At 40.5% G+C, this 20,895-nt stretch overlaps 1 long non-coding RNA gene across 1 annotated transcript; it reads left to right on the top strand.

Moving 5' to 3' along the window:
- Positions 1-1,447: 1,447 nt before the first annotated feature.
- On the top strand, positions 1,448-8,251 carry LOC145991445 (uncharacterized). Its single transcript, XR_014442061.1, has 3 exons — positions 1,448-1,549; positions 4,870-5,026; positions 8,020-8,251. It is a non-coding gene; the product is annotated as an uncharacterized LOC145991445 (long non-coding RNA).
- Positions 8,252-20,895: the final 12,644 nt, after the last annotated feature.

Genomic DNA, 20,895 nt, shown 5'->3' with positions numbered 1-20,895 from the left:
CAATGCTTACTCTTTGTGGACAACGCCACATTTAATGTTTGGTCACCAGATGGCAGAATCTATCAGACTAGGCATGTGAAATCCACACGTATGTATTCTCAAGGCGTGCACAGATATTTACTATACAGGTCATTGTCTTCCCGTTTTAACGTTATTGTGCAGAAGTTATATTCTACAAGCGTAATATTACACTGAAATGGCATCAAAGTACTTAACTGCTAATTATGCAGTCCCTGCCAGCCGCTTGTTACTTCCTTCATGCTCATACACAACCTTCCGCACTGCTGCTTGATAACGTCTAGAAGCTACCATCCCACAATGCTGCCAACTTTGGAAATTGGCACTGCGTACTCTTTCAAGACAGCGTACTCTTATAAGAACCTACCCTATGTGAAATATTGATATTTTCGAATAGAACACTGATTCCTCTCACACTTGAGGCTTGAGACTGGGAAGGTAGCTTGTCAACGTACTTGCATTGCAACCACTTTGGCGTGTTTAAAATCAACGTTATTCCACACATCGTCAGTCATCACTATTACCTCATTCTCGTATTTTTGTTATTACTTTTCTCTCTTCTTTTATTCTTGTCAGCACGGAAGTGCTTCGTCAAACTTGGCTGGGAATTTGGTTCAATCAAGTTTTTGAATATGGGCTAGAGCCAACAGACACCTTTTGAAGTCATCCGTCCGTTTCCTCATATGAGCGAATACACTTACTTCCCAACTCTCTCGTCGATTTTGATGTCACGCTTCTTCCTTTTCTGCCCTTCTAGATTAAGTTCCATCCGCATGTACTTGATGTTGGTGTCTTCTGCTTGGCTCCTGAGGCACGCCAGAACATGATGAATGTTTGGATGTGGTCTTCCAAGCCACCTATTTATTTTGTTGTTCCAACCTTCTACAGCATTATTAGTTCTGTAGCGCTTTTGGTTAGGTTAGTTTAGGTCCTTATCATCACAATTGTTCTACCATTAATTTGTAAAATTACCTTCACAGTCAAAATCCTCACAATTGTCCGTGATTTTGGCTTCATCGCAATTGTCCAAGATTCCGCTTCACCATTACGCTCAAAAGGTCATTGTGGACGCGCGGTTTTTATCACAAATTCCTGGAACCATAGACAGTAATTTATTTCGAGAATTTGAAACACCGGTACTCAGTACATATCTTCGAGCTTTCTGGAACAATGGAATTACCGCATCTAAAATAAATCACAGCAATAACAAAATGAACTCCCCTTCCCCCCCTGTTCATACGCCTGTACCTACTCTTCCAGCGATACCACGCTTCGCCACTGCTTGTCACAATTTTCTCTTGCTACTCTCTCATTTCAAACAATTTAGAACGTCGTCACCCTTCCACCGAGCCTTAACATTTGCATTATTGTCTTACAACAATATACCAGAACAACAATGGCGACATGTTAACTGTTTCCCCAGAGATGGTCTTGTCAAAATAGCTATGAATGAAAAAAAAAAATCGGTGGCTGAAAAACAAATTTCACAGTCCGGCAGAAGTTGAAGCCAAAATCTATGAAGGAAAACAAAGTAAGTGTGGCTCTCATCCAAACTTTAACATTCGCGATTGCACTGGATAAAGGTGATCACAGTGTTTCTCTTTCTTTTTAATAATAAGAAGTTGCATGATAAATTCGTCCATGAACATATAATATAAAGAACCAACACGAACACATACAACATTTTCGCTATTAGGGCATTCCAGAGTTACGTGTGTGACATTTTAGACACAAGATTTAGGGTTCTAGACGTGAGATTGGATTCAAATATTTGTAATGAACTGATTTCATAGAATCATGAAGTACTTTGTGGTGTCTGCTAACAAATGAAAAAAAAACAACAAAAAAAAAAAAACTTGAGTATGATGACATAGTCTGAATGCATGAAAAGCTTTAACACGGGTGCGTTAAGTATGTGGCTTTAAAATGTAGCAAATTTTGACTTCATTTGTCTGTTAAGCATACAGGCTGCAGATGCTAGCAACATTTATTGGTGAATGTGCAAACTATATGCATTCACAAACCTCTAAACCTTAATTCAATTTTTTAAAAAAATAATTTGCATATTAATTCATTTTGTAATTTACATGGAGCAAGACCCCTTTTCGTGGAATGCCCCTGTTTCAAATTGCACATAATGTAGGTTATCATTACAAACGTGCATGTTTGTTCGTAAACAAATAAGACATTCGTTTAAATTAGCATCTCCTGCGTTGTTGCAATCCGAAAATATTATTTTGGTTTTACAACGTAAAATGAAGACTTATATAGTATTCACTACAGCGCCTTCAATAACGTAGTGTGGAAAACGGCACTGTTCTGGGCTCTCTGGCTGGTTCCACTCGAATATGATGCCGCTAGAGGCGCTGGTGTCGGTACAGCTGCATGGTATTAGTCTGCTTATAATGGAAGTAAATGTAGTTTTCACTGCAACATCAGGTTCTTTTACATTAAACATTTCTATGAATGTGATAATTGCTATGATATTTGGTACAGTGGTTGCGAAGATATTAACGAACATTCTAGACGGTCGACCACGTCCTGTTATCGTTATACTTTCATTAATAATGAGGACAAAATATACGCGTGAAATGCTCTTAGTAACTAAATGTTTGTTTATGAATTAGGTTCGTTATTATTATCATCATCATTTGTTTTAAATATATACACACTGAAGCATTTGTATTATTGATATTTACTGTATCTTTTCTTCTGCTTTAAACTAATCGCGGCGATGATGATAATGATGATTGCATGAAAAGACAAGGGGAAACCCACAAAACGTCCTTAATGCCATCGACATGAGTGCAAGGAAACTTTCAGACCAATGGGACAAGCGACACGGGATGTTCACACTGATGTGGCTAGTGACACAGACACTTCCAGACTGTAAAATAGCATTCATTGAGCATGAGGGTCCAAATAGCAAACGACACGTTTATATGCCGTATTCGCGTGCTACTTGTTACTTCGGTCTGAAAGCTCCTTAAAGGAAGGGTGCTCAAACCGAAGCGACGCGCTACAGGGGGAGTTCCCAACTAAGTGACGAGCGACATGGTGCCTTCAGTCTATTAGCAAGCGTTTGCTGCTAATTATGCGAACAGCAGATCTAGGCGACACGATAAGCCACACGTGTCGCTCATACTGCGCCCTTTTCCCCAATAGCTTGCAACGTGTTGCCATGATTTGTTGTTTTCGCATGCGAGCTGCAATGAGTGTCTTGCTTTAGGGAGATTGCGCACCAAAGCGACAAGCGGCACGCGATATTTGTCGTTTGAGGATTTCACGAACAGAACGCTAGCCTGTGCTGCCCGTCATGCCGCTACGACATGAAATGTTGCTCTTCATTGGCTAGTTTCCAAGTGACATGTGTCGCGTGTCGCTTCGGTATGAAAGTTGCCTTGGACAGAAGGATCCGTGTCGCTTTGGTGTGAAATACCCGTATCGTTTGTCGCGTGTCGCTTTGATCTAAAATCTCGTTAAGGAAAGAGCTTGTGTCCCTACGGTTCGAAAGGCTGCATTGATTATCAACGGCTCGCTTCCAAGCGACACTTGTGGTTTGTCGGCTCGTATGAAATATCTCTCAGGATACTATTTATATTCTAATAACATAGAAAAATAAACTCTAGTACACAATCCAACACCTGACGTCCGGAATCACATTGCGATGTTTCTTCTTGGTTACGCATGCTATTTATTTATTAATTTTATTTTACTTTTCTTTCCAAATTAATACCATTTCGACACTGCAAATCACTCCACAAATATAACTGTTTACATCAATTCACTTACCGCCTTTCAAGACAAACAAATCTACACAATATATTCCAAAAACTAACTAAGCCGCATTACTTTCATAAGAAAATTAGCAGCCGTACTGGTCGCACTGCCATCTATGTTGTCATCCGTCTCGGGAACCAGTTTCTTGGGCCGTTTTCCACACTACGTTAATCAAGGCGCTGTAGTATTTACTAACAAAAGGTCACTCATACACAAAGACAAAGTCATTTTACCTATCTGGCTCTTTGCAGTTTTAACGGTGAAGCCAGGCTTGAATATTTCTACAGAAACAAGCGTTGCCTTTTACTGTAAAGTTAAGTAAAAGTGAAGTGCTCCCCTGTGCTTAGCACAACGCCATGAAGGCGTATAGGGGTGTGGGGGTAATGCCCCACACTTTCTTGATCCGGTCGTGAGTGGTGGTGATGTGATCAGCATCACGCCCCTGACCGCCTTTACCCCCCCAGGGTTTCCCCCAGGTACCTATGTTATTCGACGCTGGGTGGGCGCCGGGGTCGCTTCCATCGTTAGAAAAGTTCCCGGACGCGTTACCGACTGAGCCACCGCGGCCACGTTGCCTTTTATTGTGGCGCTTAAAATGATTGGCGACGTGTTCAGACAGGAGTGCCCAAATGGCGGCGGGGGGATGGGTGGGGGAGTTAATGGGGCGGTCTGCCATCAAAATTTATAGGGGTCCCTTACAATAGAAGGATGGTTAATTTGATTATTTGTGATTATGTAATTGATTACTTGTATTATTGTATCAACGTATGTACGTTGATTGTATTGGTCCTGTTTATTTTTTTGTGTATAAACTTATATTTTGTGTGACTGCTTATCTCCCTTCCGTAATTTGGAGGATTTACCTCTATTGAGGCAGTAAAAAAATAAATTCGAAGACTGACCGTATGTAAGAAGAAATATTAGGAAGTTACGTTTGTTTGAATAATTTAAACGCGTATATAATTTAATGTATGTTCTGATGCAAAACGTTACAATAACAGCTCAATTTCATGTGTTGATTGCAGTGTGGTAGGAATGGGGTAGTAAAACGAATGCATTTTTGTTTCTCAGATGACAGTTGAAGGCTTCGACAAGTGGAAAGATAAGCCACCAATGGAAGACTGCCAGAGTGGTGACGCAAGAAGTTCGACTACACGACTTCGAAGCCAATAAAATAGGAGAACAGAAGAAGCAGCACCTTGCAAGAGGAGTACTGTACGAGCAGAAGGTAAGAATTGATTTTTATTTATATAATCCCTCTAATTATTAAATGTGCAACTCATATTTCATATTCAACATGACACCTGATACACCCTTCTAGGTGTGCAGGAGATACAGTCACTTTCAGGAAAGCAAAAGAGTTTTAAGGGAAAAGATAAAAGTCCTTGTTACTGTTGGAAAAGAGTAATAGAACCGAGACAGAGACGATTTCTTAAAAATTGGAACGAGAACGAGACCACACCAGTGGACGCTAAGATACAATCCTCCCCACGATTTTTCACACGCGGTAGCAGAGTAAGATTTCACATTTCACATATATTTTACCGTTTATTATGGTTATTATTATTATAGAAATCATGAAATTGAACTGAAAATACTTAGTGTTTTTGACAATGATTAATTCTTGGTATTTTCTTAAAATTGACGGTTTTCGTGCCGGAAGTGCAAAAATAAGCACTTGAGAAGAACATAGTATGTAATATTCGAAATTTTCGCTGCATCAGGAATTGTCGAAAGATTTTCGTCCTTGTTGAAAAATTGCTATTTTTTTCTGTCCCGAACGTCCGGGTTGTAACAATTTCCCTTCCTAATTTCGTTCCGATCCTAATTTTTTCCGTCTGCACACCCAGGCGCGTGCCCAGGATTTTCGTAAGGGGGGGGGGGTTATGAATCCAATACATTTTCCAGTTCACAGGTCAAATTTCTTGTAATCAATTAGATAATTAATATACTTGGATTTTACCCCAATGAACGCAATCAATGTATTTGCTATGGATGCTTCATGTTTTTATTGCATCATATAAAAGCACCTGCTTGAATATTTCCAAATTATTAATATTTTATATTTAATTGCTCAAATATAATTTTTAAACAAAAAATATGTACACTCAACATTGTAACAACATTAAAGAGATTAAGACTACTTGATGTCTTAAAGACAGTAATAAATAAGGTACCACAGTTCAACAATTTAAATTCTGAAATTTAGGCACAGAGATTTCTGTGCGAGTTCTGACAATATGTCGTCACAAGTAACTTTTATATCCCGGTGAATGTTCAGAGCAGCTAACCCATTTAATCTTTCTTCGCAAATGGTATGTCGAAGATAGGTCTTCAACCGCCTCAAAGTTGAGAATGATTTATCATTTGATGTTGTTGTTACCGGGATTGTACATAATATGCGCAAACGTGTGTTTACCCAGGGAAATATTACTTCACTGCATAGATCAATTGCTTCAAGAGCATTTACTGGACGTCATTGCATTGCTGCAAGATGACGATACCACAGTTTCATTTCAGTGTGAGCGTCGTCGCCTTGTAATCAAGGTGTTCCGGGTTCAATACCCGGTGGAGGCTAATAGTGGTTCGGATCTCACTTTAAACTTTAGGCCCAGTCCCGATTGGCCTTACTGTGGATTTAAAACATCAATTCAATCAACATTGTACTTGTTGTGGAGATGATTTTGCTAAATATTGTGTACATTTTTGGCATTGTATTATTATATTATTGGTCAAAACATTTGTTTGACAGTCGACAAACAAATACGAACCCCTTCAGTAATTAACATTTTCTACTACAGTGTCATTAATGTGTCATATTCATTTTCATATTAGGTCTATGGAGAGGAATTTTGTATAATGTTAACGTTATGGAACTGCGAAACCAACTGTTGAAGGGGCCACTCCCCCCTTCCCCTCCGAAGCCCAGTACCGCACCACAGGATCTGTCACTGAGCCCGACAAAATCTTTGCCACACAGTGCTCGAAATAGAAATTCGTAGCCGAAAAGGGAGGGGATATTTGATCGATTTTGGAGATACGAGGGGGTACATCCTTGTATGGATCAACATGGAGACAATACAGTAGGTGGAGGATGCTCAATATGAAAATTATTCTAATTGGGGGTATGATTTGTGAAACTTTCTTAACTGGAGGCAGCATCCCCTACTTCGACCACTGATGCCAGAAAAGATGCTTTCAGAAAATGAATTTATTACTGCACACGTATATTACTTATTGTATTTGTTGCGTTTGTACAAGAGAAATATTCAGAAGATTTGTAAGGAATATTTACAGTTAATAGGATGCCTATCTAGTCTATCCCGTGTCGTAATACAAATTTTATCCCTTTCCTACAAAATAATAAAACTGTCCATGGCAACCGTGATTTTATAATGTGGTTGCATACATATACATTGTATAGTAGCACCAAGCTTTCTGGGACCTCGGAAAATACGTGAACCACAGGCTTCCCCGTGGCTTTAACTAGCGACACTAGTGCCACTGCTCGGACGCCAGGGTTTCAAATGCCTTGGTGGATCTATAAGATAGTAATATCGTTTTTCGAGGGTTCGTGAACAAAACAAAAAGTAAATGATTGTAAAGTCCATTTTATATTCAGATACGTTAATCGGGACTGGACTTAAAGTTTAAATCGGGATACGTACCACTGTGCAATGCACCTTCACAGGGGATCAAACCCAGGACCTCTTTGATTACACCACCATCGGTGAGGCCCCTGAAATCATTGAGGGAACTTGTTCATCTTCATGTTCTCTCGCCCTGCGAAAGTTTATTGGTGATATAGGGTGATATCCTACACACGTCTTCCAGACATACACACGCGGGCACCCCCCCCCCCCCCTCCCCTGCACACACACGATTGTATGCTTACAGCCCATGCTGTGGCCTCCCAGAAAAACAATTCTAAATCCGCCTATGGATATATCTGCTATCAAATAATGAACGTCACTTACCTCGACAGTTCCTTGACATAATTTTGCAACAAGGTTTGCAATATCTTCTGTTATGCCTTCTTGTTGAATATCAAGTCTGAAAGTTCGCACGTTTCACTCTCGCAATTCGGATGGAATTCCTCTGAACTTAAATCGACCATTTCTGACGTTCTATTTGTGGAAGGTGAAGCTTCAACTTCCATTTTTTGTTTCTTTTGGAAATAATCTAATACGTATTTCTCCTCTTTTCTCTATCCATCTTTAGTTCCACGTCAAAAATCTATTACACACGCAGAAACGTAACACACAACACGACCACTTCGACTTGCTACCTTGCAGACTGCAACTCGCTACAACCCCAGTGAACACCAGGAATTGGGACAAAGATACCGGGCGGTCGAATGTCTGAACCATGCATCCAGCTTGGTCCAGCTCAAATTACGTCACCAGTGTTGACAGCAACCAGTAGTGTCAGTGTCAGTAGTGTTAAATTATTTATGCACAAATTCAAGTGAGATCTTTCACATATGTTACAAGAAAATTCAATAAACTGAAGGCTGGAAATTGGTTGAAAAAAAAAATATCTAATTTGTAAAGAGCACAAGAGTAAATTGTATAATATTTTGGCATATTAATTGTTTTTATTTTGTTTATGAAACTGACTGGGCCAGTTGGGCTATATAACGCATCCTTCACCCCTCCATTCCTCCCGGCATGCTATTGTACAAAACATCGCTTGCCTCCTTCGTAAAACCATGCTTCGCTACTGCCTGCAACAATTATTATTATTATTATTATTATTATTATTATTATTATTATTATTATTATAATTATTGATATTTTGAAATAAATATGCATCCAGGTGCGAAATAAGATTTCGACTTACTTTGCCTACTAATTGTAGTGATTCAAATCTCACAGAACTTTGCTCTGCTGGCATAAATGGTATAAGAAGGGAAAAGAAAGAAAAGGGAAGTTAGCAGCACTGTCGTAACAGGAAAGGGAGGGTCATTCTCCTAAGAGGGTCATCGTGGGTGAAAGAAAGGGGAGGAGGGATTCCTTCAGTTCGCATTCCAAGGGTTACGGCTCTTTTCTTGACCATACTGAGAAGGAAATTCTCCTTCCTTTTCAGTGACTAAGGAATGAATGAATGAATGCTTGTGCATTGCTGTAACTCAACTCCAATATTATCAAAAGTAATTGAAGAAGCAAATACATTTCTCATTGCCAAATGTAAACATTTTACAATATTGGCGATTTATGAAATAAAATGTATTTCTGTTTTGAATTTTTTGAAATGACGAAACCAATGGGGGGTTTAACCCCCACCAACCCCCCCCCTGGGCACGCCACTGTGCACACCCCTAGTTACGGAAGTCAATATGATTCTAATATCTTCGGTGAAAACGTTCTCTCGTTTATGTAGTTATTTGTTGTAATTTACAGCTGTATACCACAGAAAACAATATAATTAAATATCACTGCAATCTCGAATCACATGAAGATTTTCCAGATTATTTCAAGGGGGTAAGTGTCCCATATCACTCCCTTTGTGGACGCCCTTGGGTGTGGGTTGGTTGAAATGTAAATGTGGGCTTACGTCCTTAAGTGAGAGAGAGAGAGAGAGAGAGAGAGAGAGAGAGAGAGAGAGAGAGAGATATAAGAGAGAACAAGGCGAGAAAGAAAGAAAGTGAGAGAGTTAAAGGCAAGAAAGAAGGCGATGGAGGCTAGGCATGAAGAGAGGAAAAAGAGATAAGAAATGACAGGGAAAGAAGTGGAAAAAAGAAAAACGGGAAGAAAAGGAGATAAATGAAAAAGTGAATAACACGGAGATTAGAGAAGCGAGAAGGGAAATGAAATAAGGAAGAGAAGAAACAGAAGAAAAGGAGATAGAACATCACTGGGCATTGAGAAGCTGTCTTTAATCTTGAAGCCTTGTTTTAACATGTGCATAACCCTCGGTGGCTTTCAAGTGTAGTGAATCCTAATGACGATGGAGTTACTCTTAGGCAGTAGAAGTAGGCAGAGATGTAGCCTCAAAACTTTCAGAGGGTGGATATTTCCATAAACTTTGGATTAAGTTTTCATGTATGAAATAATCAATTAACTTTCTACAAGAATGTGACTCATGCGGAATACTGACGGTGACGATTATATACTTATAATTGGCACAAAGGAGGCGTTTTTTGTAGAGAAGACGTTTTTAAAATTCAGAAAGATATGAAACGCGTTATTTAATGCTTTTAAAGGAAGTCTACAGTAGTATTTTTTAGGCTACAGTACAGTATGATGACGTATTTTACTTTCTTGTTGATAATGCTTTTGTGAATTACCACACTGCTGATTTCACTAAAAATGAAGTTAAGAAGATATATAAATAAGCGAAAAAATGAACAGTTCTCTTTCTATTCGTTGACTCGTTGTTTCAAACTGCAATATAAGACCTCACGTCGTGTTTAATGATGAGTCCTTGTAGTCCTCCGTGGGTAAGAGAACCAAGAACATTGTCGTTTTTTATATAAAACAAAACATAAGCAATTAGTTTTGACTTCAAATAGACTTTACTAAGGATAATATCGAGAACACACAAAAAGCGTTCAGGTTGTGAGTGTTGGATGGTTCCTCCCCCCCTCCCCCTCTCTTTCTTTATCTTACAAGAGATAATTAATATATCTATTTCCAACAGGAATATGTGCACAATTAAAGCAAAACAATTGCAAGACAAATATAAGTATGGAATATAATTGACTTATATTAAACAACGATTTCATTTCAACTGTTATGTAATAAAATAATTTCAATATTATGTATTTTATTGTCTTCTTTCACCAGTTAGTAAAGGAATTAATTTGCTGCTTCATAAATATATGATATATATACAGACTGTCCCGAAATAGTGTTTACACTCCAACGCCAATAACAGAAAGCACGAACATTATTTGGTGTCACATACCTTAAAGTTATAGATGTTCTGAATGTCCACCATTGGCAGTAATACACGTCTTGAGACACACTTTTACACGTAACGTACATTATGTGCAATCTGACCAGATCGATAAACAACAGATACGGTATCTACAGGAAGAAAAGCGTCTCAATTGCATGCCCCACGCCACTCAGTGTTTCTGGCTTCAGTTCCCCACAGGTAGTAATTTAACTGTGTTAAATCAGGAGATCTGGATGGATATTCGACTCTTCGTACGTTTCTCGAGAGCAAAATTTCTCACCTCTGCAATTTTGCGTACACTAATGATTAGTATGCTATTTAGATATCTTTGCGTTTCATGTACCCAGCACCCCTCTATTGAAATTCTATATGACCTAAAAATGTCTAAATGAATTATAAACAATAATTCGCTTAACTTCAAAATTAACTTTTATTAAGAACGGCCGTTAATTTCCACCACAAAGGTTTGAAACCCTTAAACCTTGAAACTTTAAAAGAATCCGAGCGGCCTAAGAAGCAATGTAACAGCAAGGCGTGTCAGTGTCTGTGCAAATTTCCGCCATCTTCCAGCCTGCATCACGAAATTGGAAAAATGTAGAGCAAACTGACTGGATGAGGCGCTCTCCGTTATTAAACGCTGTACTTCCCAGGCAATTAAAGGGACCGTAGGTGTAGGATACCAAAGAATAATGCTGGCTGTTTTGGGACTGAATCCTAGCTACAAAATCATTCAGTGGTTAATTGAGTTGGTGTCTTAAGTCAATTTATGCACAGTAAAGCTAATCGGGACTGGACCTGGAGAACCTAGGATCTCCTCGTTACAAGGCGACGACGTCACCACTACGCCTCCGGCTCCGAGAGCCCCAAACCTGCCTTGGAAATCGACAGCATTTGCATTTCTGAAGGTTTTTTTGGTACCAGTTACTTCTTGCGGTGAAAAATGAAGGCTCTCCATGAACACTTCTGGGTTGTAACGATCACATTGAAAGTTATTGGGATTGTTACAACTCAGAAGTGTCCGTGACTGTACAAGCGCCCATTCACGAATGACTGGAAGAAATTCACCTCGGAGAACATCGAAAAGCATATGGTGGTGCAGTACTTCAAACCATGATCAAGTTTTAATGTGGACAAATTGTAAATCTTTATAATCACAGAATACGAGGGTCACTATTTATATTTTGAGCCTAGCAATGAAAAAACAGGAATTTGGCATTGAAAACTGCTTTATTGTTTTTCGAAGTATTCTCCTTTATGGTCAATATGCGTTTGCATTCGTTCGAACCATTTGTCAAAGCAGTTTTTCCAATCTTCTTGAGACACCTCCATAACATGGTTTTTGAACGCATCAACGGAGTCTTCCGCCGACGAAAATCGTTGTCCACGCAATTTATTCTTGACATTCGGGAACAAGAAGAAGTCATTGGGTGCCAAAAAAGGGACTGTACGGCGGATGACCCATCAATTCGATTTTTTGACTGTTCATAAAGTCGGTTGTTAGACGAGATGTGTGACAGCTGGCATTGTCTTGATGAAGAATGATCCGACGGAGTTTGTTTGTTTTCCGTATTTGAGCGAAGACCTCTGGCAAACAAATTGTTGTGTACCATTCAGAGTTGACCGTTCTACGTTCCTCTAAAGGCACAGTTGCCACATGACCAGTTTTCCCGAAAAAACAGGCGACCATTTGTTTCGATGTGCTTCGAGCGCGAACAACTTTTGTTGGATTGGGTTCATCTTGAAACACCCATACAGTCGACTGCTGTTTACGTTCTGGCTCATATGCATATATCCATGATTCGTCACCTGTTACAATCTTATATACGTCTTTTGAAGCACCACGATTGTATTTATTGAGCATTTGTTTGCACCAATTGACGCGAGCGTCTTTTTGAGTTTTGTCAAATTGTGTGGGATCCAACGAGAACATACCTTTCTCACAGCTAAATGATCATGTAATATTTTATATATGCTGATGGAACTAGTGCCTATGGTTGCCTCCATCTCACAGTATGTCACATGACGATCTTGCAGTATTAGGTTTTGCACAGCATCAATGTTTTCTTGAACAACAACTGATTTTGGACGACCTTCGCGAATCTCGTCGGTGAGCGAATGGCGGCCGCGATTAAATTCGTTATACCAGCGTTTCATAGTGGCAAAGGATGGGGCTTCATCGCCAAATGTGGAAGTAAGTTGATCGATGCACTCTTGTCGAAAATCGTAAAAAATCATCGCACGAAAATGTTCACGAGTTAATTCCATTTTATTGTTGTCACGCAATCTCCAAGGCAACATAAACAATACAAATGAAGCTATTAACAAAACATTTGAAGTACGTTATGGTCAATAATGCCAGACGATTCCGTGCAAACATCAAATCGCGCCTAACTTCAATCAGTGTTGCCAAGGCTAAAAACATAAATAGTGGCCCTCGTAGTATTGATTGCACTAAAAATAGTAACTTGTGCATACAAATTGATCTAAAAACAGGTATTTCATAAAATTATTATTAATTAATAATTATGCCTATTAATTTATTATAAGCAGCTAAAAGTCCTAAATCCCTCTTTTTTAGCACCTAAATATCCGTTCCCTTCTAATGACTGCCGCTTGGCAGGCTGTGACGGAACTAAAAACACACCCTCAACATAGACATTGCAGGTTCAAATGCAAAAAATCTGGTCAAGTCATCTTTAATAATTTCTGTCTTATTAAAGTTCAAAGAGTGTAAATATTATTTTGGTGCGTGCGTGTGCATTAAGGTCCTCCTCTCGTCCACTAGTCTTCAGTGATTTTGTTTCAATGTCCGACAGTGGTCTCCCGAGAATAGGAGCCGTTTCTACGTAGGCACTAGAATTGCCTATACCAGTACTTTATGGGGGGCCTCCCCGATGGCGTAGTGGTAACGTCGTCGCCTTGTAATTAATCCCGGGTTCGATACCCGGTGGAGGCACATGGCACAGTGGTGCGGATCCCACTTAAACTGTAGGTCCAGTCCCGATTAGCCTTCTTGTGCATAAAGTGGACTTAAAACAACAAATCAATCAATCAATCAATGATTTTTGGCCTCACAGAATAGGGCATCTGGGTCATACACCGTCGTCATCTCCCGGGAAAGTTTTTGGGGTGTGTTGCTTTTCAGGAAGAAGAACCTGATAACTGCTCTGTCGTCAATAGCTCCATCCTTACACTTTACAACCCTTAAACAACAACAGTTATTACTTCGTGGCTACAAATTTCAGTGGGTACTATTATCGTATGGGTGAAACACCTACAAATCATATATTTCGGACTTCTTTACATTGCTAACGTGTTGCGGAACATTTCTTAAGGCGAAATAATGCATTTCTAACTAAGATAATGTTTATTTTCTCTATTTACGAGTACTTACTGTTACTTGTTGTTTCGAATCTGTAACACATTATGGCCGTCATTGCATACAGGTTTAGGGGGCGTTCTGAGAGTGTTTTGTCGATTTATGCAGTGGTGCAACCTCGTTCACCGGAAAATATCTACTTTCCTGCCCCTATTAGAAATTATGCTAATACGTCGCATTTACGTGTAGAACTTGTAAAATAACCTTGCGATTTACCACGTTCATTGTCCATACACAGCAATTCGGAACCATCTTTCTTTCGCAATTCGGAACCATCTTTCTTTCGCAATTCGTTAATGATCTTCCTTTACGCACAACACTCTTGCAACCTTGAATATTGACGTCAGACGAGAAATGCCTACGTGGTTAGGTTAGGCCTGTTAGGTTAGGTTCCATTAGCATAAATACAAAGAAAAAATAATATTTTCGCTAAGAGACGCGTTACCTTTGTATTGCCTAACATGAAAAAGGTCTCTCCTGTGACGTCAGAACACAATGTTGCTAGAGTGTTGTGCGATAAGTGACACCCATTCGGGTCGGAACCATCTTTCTTTCTAAATTTGTTAATGCTCTTCCTTTACGCACAACCATCTTGCAACCTTGAATATTGACGTCAGACGAGGAATGCCTACGTGGTTAGGTTAGGCCTGTTGGGTTAGGTTCCATTAGCATAGATACAAAGAAAAATTATTATTTTCGCTAAGAGACGCGTTAGCTTGTATTGCCTAACATGAAAAAGATATTTTCTGTGACGTCAGAACACAATGTTGCTAGAGTGTTGTGCGATAAGTGACACCCATTCGGGTCGGAACCATCTTTCTTTCGTAATTCGTTAATTCTCTTCCTTTACGCACAACAATCTTGCAACCTTGAATATTGACGTCAGACGAGGAATGCCTACGTGGTTAGGTTAGGCCTGTTAGGTTAGGTTCCATTAGCATAAATACAAAGAAAAATTGTAAAAACAGCTCTCTCCTGTGACGTCCGAACACAATGTTGCTACAATGTTGTGCGATAAGTGACACCCATTCGGGAAAAATGGCTTGTTCCGAACTCGACAGGTGGTTCTAGTGAAAACACGGCTAGGCTGAAACACTGGCTACGGGGTTGCATCGCCTTAACACAGAGAACATTGCACTCTCATGCAAAAAGCAAATGGCGGGAGCAGAAACAGCGTGTCGGACAGAGATTTTCGCAGAAAACAAAACGCATTCACATTAAATTGGATCAAATCTACATTCAGGAACTTCCAAAACGCTCACGAAAATGATTTCCGTAAGTACTTTCTCCTGTAAATTTGAAGGAAATTTGAAGGAATCCGTTTTACCCATACGATAATGTTACCTTTCAGTGTATCACGTGTAAAGAGTTTTCCTAAGGGCACTGTAATTCCCATACGGACACTGGAAGTGGATTAGAAAAGAGCTTTATTGAATCCCTCTCTTATGTTCGCAATTAAAAAAAGCATTAAACATTGTGGAACTCGTATATCTATATTGTTTAGTATCGTTTTCCATAAAACTAAAATGAATACATTTTTTTTCAGGTTCAATTAGACGTAAAAAAAAAGAGATTTATGCCTTTAATAATAAGAAAACCCGCCCTCGATGAATGGCCTGATTGGCCAGAGGGAAAAAAACTACAGTTCCATTCTCTAAGGGTCTCCTCAGCCTTAGGGGGAAGGGGATGGGCAGGGGAGGGTGAGGGTGAGGGCCACAGTTCCCACAAGGCACTGGGTTCCATGGAGCTTGTTTTGGCTTAAAGCTCGGTTTACGTCCTGGGTCAACCCCACGGGGCAGCAAAATAGGGTTTGGTGGAAGCGGCAATAATTGGAGATCCACCTTGCTGTTTGATCCACCGCACTTCCCACAGCGGAGTTTTCTTAACAAAGATGCGAAACGCTGACAAATTGAAGCCAGTCAGAATAGAGCTTCCATGTTCGGAAGCAAGGATCTTGCTGCTTAACAGTGGCGTGCCCAAGGGAAGTTGGTAGGGGTCATTACCCTCCTTTTGGCCTATTATTTAAAAAAAAAAACCTCTAAAGGGAGGACAGGATTTAAAAAATGAGATATGACTACTAAGAGTGATTATGTAACCCCTCCAATCCGAAAACCCTGAGCACGCCACTGTTGTGAAGGTGGTGGACGCTGATTTAGTTTGCAACCATTTGCCTCTTGAAACGCAGGAGCCACCACCGACTTATCGCCCCGTGGGAGGATTATGGCTCGTGGCCAGAAGGGGTGGGGGAAGGGAGTAAATGGAGAAGGGAGACACCGGTCGATGTGTCCATTAGCGAAAATCAAGAAAGGTCCACAAAAATATAGCCTTGTCTCAAATATACACTATAGAATGGAATTTATGTAATTGGTACGACACATCAAATGAGACTGTCCTATCAGAAAATCTCCCCCACCCCCGTTTCCTCTACCGCCCTCACATTTGACCCAAGACTTAAATCTGTGTTCGAATCCGTTTTGTTTCCCGTCGCTTTCCCCTACCGTTCAATGCGTCCTGATTTAACTGCTAAAGAACAGCACTGTTGCCGCTTTCTCCCGCCAGGTGGAAGTTTAGGCGTGAACCGCACACTCAAGGGTGCAATTGTCGATAGCAATTCGCTGTCGGAGGCAGATTGTCTGTTGCCATTACCAGTGTATAGTTAGAGAGTCGGTTAGTTCATTGGACTATCCAGCCTAACTATTGCCTATTTCAGGGAGAGCAAAAAAAATATTAAGGGTGCACTTGACGCACCTTCCTCCTGTCCTCTCAAACTCTGCCTGTGACGCAGATTCAGAGAAGAACGGTACGGGGATTCGATGGGTAGTAAGGTGCTTTGGAGTGTTGTGCCTACAGCTCGAAGTGGGGAGAACACGGGGGATGCTATTCCTACAGTTAAGAAAATCTGATGGAAGCATCCACTCGGATGAGATAATTTGAAGCATTTCCCACGTGCTTCATTGTCTCCAGGTTGGTCCATACGACCATCCCTACACTCGTAAAATCATCCTCCAACCATACTCTGTCTGTTGACCAAGGCCTCCCATAACGGTAGAGAATGGGAGAGAGCGAATAAATACTTTCGCAGAGACTTGTTGTCGTTCGCTTGCTCCAGAGACTCCCGGGACAAAGCATAGGAATTCCCACTTCGAGCGAAGGTTGCACCTGCGGATTCGGACACGGGCCACAGATCAAAACGGGCTTCATGGAATCCAGGCCTACACGGGGGAGAACCAGCACTGCGGAGGGGTGAATGGCCTGTGGGATACGTAACCCAAGTCGGTGGAGACGTAGGCACCAGCGGCTGCTGAAAAGCACTCGTTGGTGAAAACTCCACACTTCCACCCTCATGTGCCACAGGGGTGGGTCCCTTGGGTAACTGGACCCCGTGTTGGGTGGTGTAGCGGCGGTGTCGCTCGGGGGAGTGCTCGTCCCAGTTGGTGCCGTGTGGGGCGGGGAGGCAGCGGCGGTTGGTGGTCCGAATTATAAGGGCCTGTCATTGGAAAACTGGCCACCTCGAATTTCGACATGTAGATGCCACGGCACCACGAAACTCTTGCTGCCACTGGGAGGGGAAACCGTTGTCGGCCGGTAGATGCCAGTCGAGTTGCACGATTGTGTGAAGCAGTGCGAATGTGAGCCGTGTGAAGTGCAGATGTGCAGAGACTTGCCGTCCAGCATATCGTGGAGGTCAGTAAGGAAGACCATCGAGCAGTCGTGCGTTTTCTGGTGGTGGAAGGCGCTAGTACAGGAGACAGTCACCGTCGATGACGGCGTGTATGGGGAGCATTGTTTATCTAGGTCGCGGGTGAAGGAGTGGAGTCGGACGTTCCTTCGCGAAGGAAGAGCGTCACTGCAGTACGATCCACTACCTGGACATATGGCCAATGTTGGCCGTTACCTGTTGCTCAGATTTCGATGGGAAACATTCCAGCACCTACCTTATAACCCGGACATGTCCCCGTGCGATCATGACATCTTTGGTGGTCTTAATCGGCACTGCACGTTTGCCGGTTCAACTTGGACATTGAGGTGAAGGATGCAGTGAGTGAGTGACTGGTTGTTGTAGCAACCGCCCACCTTCTACAGGGCTTCCACTCACCTACTGCCAGGACGGTACGACAAATGCCTGAGCGTCTACAGAGATTGCTTTTAAGGTGAGCACATAGTTTCATAGTTGTACAGAGTGGTCTTTTTCCCACTGAATAACCCTTATGCATTATGAATAAACACTTAAGTGCACATGTTCCTTAAATTGAGAATTTAAGAGGCTTAGAGATCAATTATCATAATGTACTTTTACTACGGTAAAGTTATCTGTTAATACTACAAAGTTAAACAACATGAAACTCGGTGCTTGAATTTAGAGTGATGAGATGCGACTACTGCAACTTTCATTCTACGTAGGCTGATGCACTGTAAGAGAGAACAAACAACATTAGTCAACAGTCCATATTATTAACTACGGCCTTTTTTCTTATTTGAACATACATAAGCTGTAAAGACCAGTCTTGTGAGTCGCGCGTGCTGGAGAAACCACTTCACAACCCGCACCACACATTTGGCGGGATTCTTTATCACCTCACCCATTTCCTGCACGCGTCACTCGTACAAGACTCAGCTCAGCACTGTCTAATGAACGTTTCTGGAAAGACTAAGGGTCAAGTTTACTGTCAGTGTTCTCAACTTATGTCTTACATATATATCCCTTTTGACTTTACTTTCCAAACACGCCTCGTACTTCTATACCTATATAGTTATAAAAGATCCTTGAACTATAACTGCCAGCAACTAATAATTTTTAAGTTCACTTATCTTTTGCCCACAACATATTCACCCTTAAGAATTTTGTGTGAATAGGGTCACATGTGAGGGTTACACCGGTCAATATTAGTATCTAATTCCCAATTCAAGCTTTATGTTCAGAGTGTAGGACCTTTTCTTTTTTCGCACATCTCCCACAAATAAACTTTCTTCTTCCTTGAGCACACATGTGGTTCTTCAGACAGACTTTCTTGCACATATGGGACGCAAACGATTTTCTGCGATTGCTGGAGTTGCTACCATAAGCCATGCTGCCTTCAAAATGCTTCCAAAGTTAATGTATTTCTTTATCTCACACCCTCACGTAGCTTACATTTATTTGCACTCTGAGAAATATGTGATTTGGAGGCTTGAAAAACGAAAAATCCAAAGGTTGTAGTCGATGTGTCATATGGCTTGGTAAACCCATCATGTGTATGTCGTTCTTCTCATACAACTTCAATGTATTTTGGTTCTTGTGTGGCGCATGTCCATCCAAAAGAATCAAACATGATTCAGGATACGTCATGGATCAGAAAGTTGTCAAAGAAGCATTGGAGAAACAGTCAGAAAACTATGGATGGTGTTATTTCCTTTAACCATTGATTTAATGATTCAGTTGGTATTTTAAGTCCACTTTATGAACAGTAAGGCTAATCGGGATTGGACCTACAGTTTAAAGTAAGATCCGAACCACTATGTGTCTCCACCGGGTATCGAACCTGGGTCCCCTTAATTATAAGGCGACGACCCTACCACTGCGCCATCGTTTGATTTAACCATTACTATTTGTGGAATACAGCCACGTATGGTGTTGAGCTTAATCCCTGGAGCAATTATCTGTGATTCCAACTGATGAACAGATAATTGCTCCAGGGATAGCGACAAATATTAAGGGAAATATGTCTTCTTCTACCACAACTAAACACCATGTTACGCACAAATGATGTTTAAAATATCGCATATAGCACAGTACAACACTAGTAAATACACAGGCATTTTTAATACACAGTTTTACTTATCTATTTTCCTTTAACACGAGTATTTTCTGTACTGCGTGACAGCTTCAAATACACTACTCCCTGCTAATTTTTACGTTCACTAGATGCTACAAGCTCCAAACTTCACTATCGAAACATTTCCATCAGTTCGTTTGGTTTTGTGTAAGGAGAGAGAATATCAAGAATATCAAAAGTGACCCGATTCCCCCTAAGTTACCCTATGTATCTTCTTATTCTAAAACAGGTCTTTCTAGCACTGAGTTTCATGTTGTTTAACTTTTCACCTACCGTAATCTGGAGTAAATTTGGACGCTTTATTGACTTTTTAATAAGTATATCATACAAGCTTTTGAGCACGAAAAATTCTTAAGCTATTGAATTGTGGGGTATATTTATGAGGAACACAACTACAGTAATAAAACATTCCATGAAAGAGCCATACTTCAAATTTTATTAAAACATATTTGATGTACGAATTTACCGCACGTTTTGGGATGATTTCGGACAAACAATTGTATAAAGAGTTTGTCAGAATTTTTACCATTCTACGGGAGATTTCTGACACAAAAATTAGTTTTTAAAAATGCAAAGGGCTACATAGGGACAAAATACATGCGTAGATACAAACATCCATTACATAAGGTGCATATTAAATAAGACAATTGTTGTGATTAATTGTTTTTTCTTAAATCATACTTCCAGTACAAAGTCCCAGAATATCATATCCAAATGTAAATTTTCCTCTCTCATCTTTCGGCTTTGAAAGAATCTGCATGATTTGATATTTTCCACTGGAATCCTCATCATCTACGGTAGGAAACACAAAGACTCTTCTACTGTTATTATAAGGACATATAAATTTCACATGAACATTTATTGCTGCTGCACCAGTTACAACCTCAACATAATTTCGTGTTTGATCTTTTTTGTTATCTGTGTATGTATTACGCATGTTACAAGCACATCATATCCTCTTCTAGGACAGGATTACAGTTTCTGACATGTTCCCTCTCTCTC

This window comes from Lepisma saccharinum, chromosome 1 (assembly GCF_977018435.1).
Source record: "Lepisma saccharinum chromosome 1, izLepSacc3.1, whole genome shotgun sequence".
Taxonomy (NCBI): domain Eukaryota; kingdom Metazoa; phylum Arthropoda; class Insecta; order Zygentoma; family Lepismatidae; genus Lepisma; species Lepisma saccharinum.
Note: the sequence above shows the minus strand (reverse complement) of the source record. Positions and strands in the feature narration are given on the sequence as shown.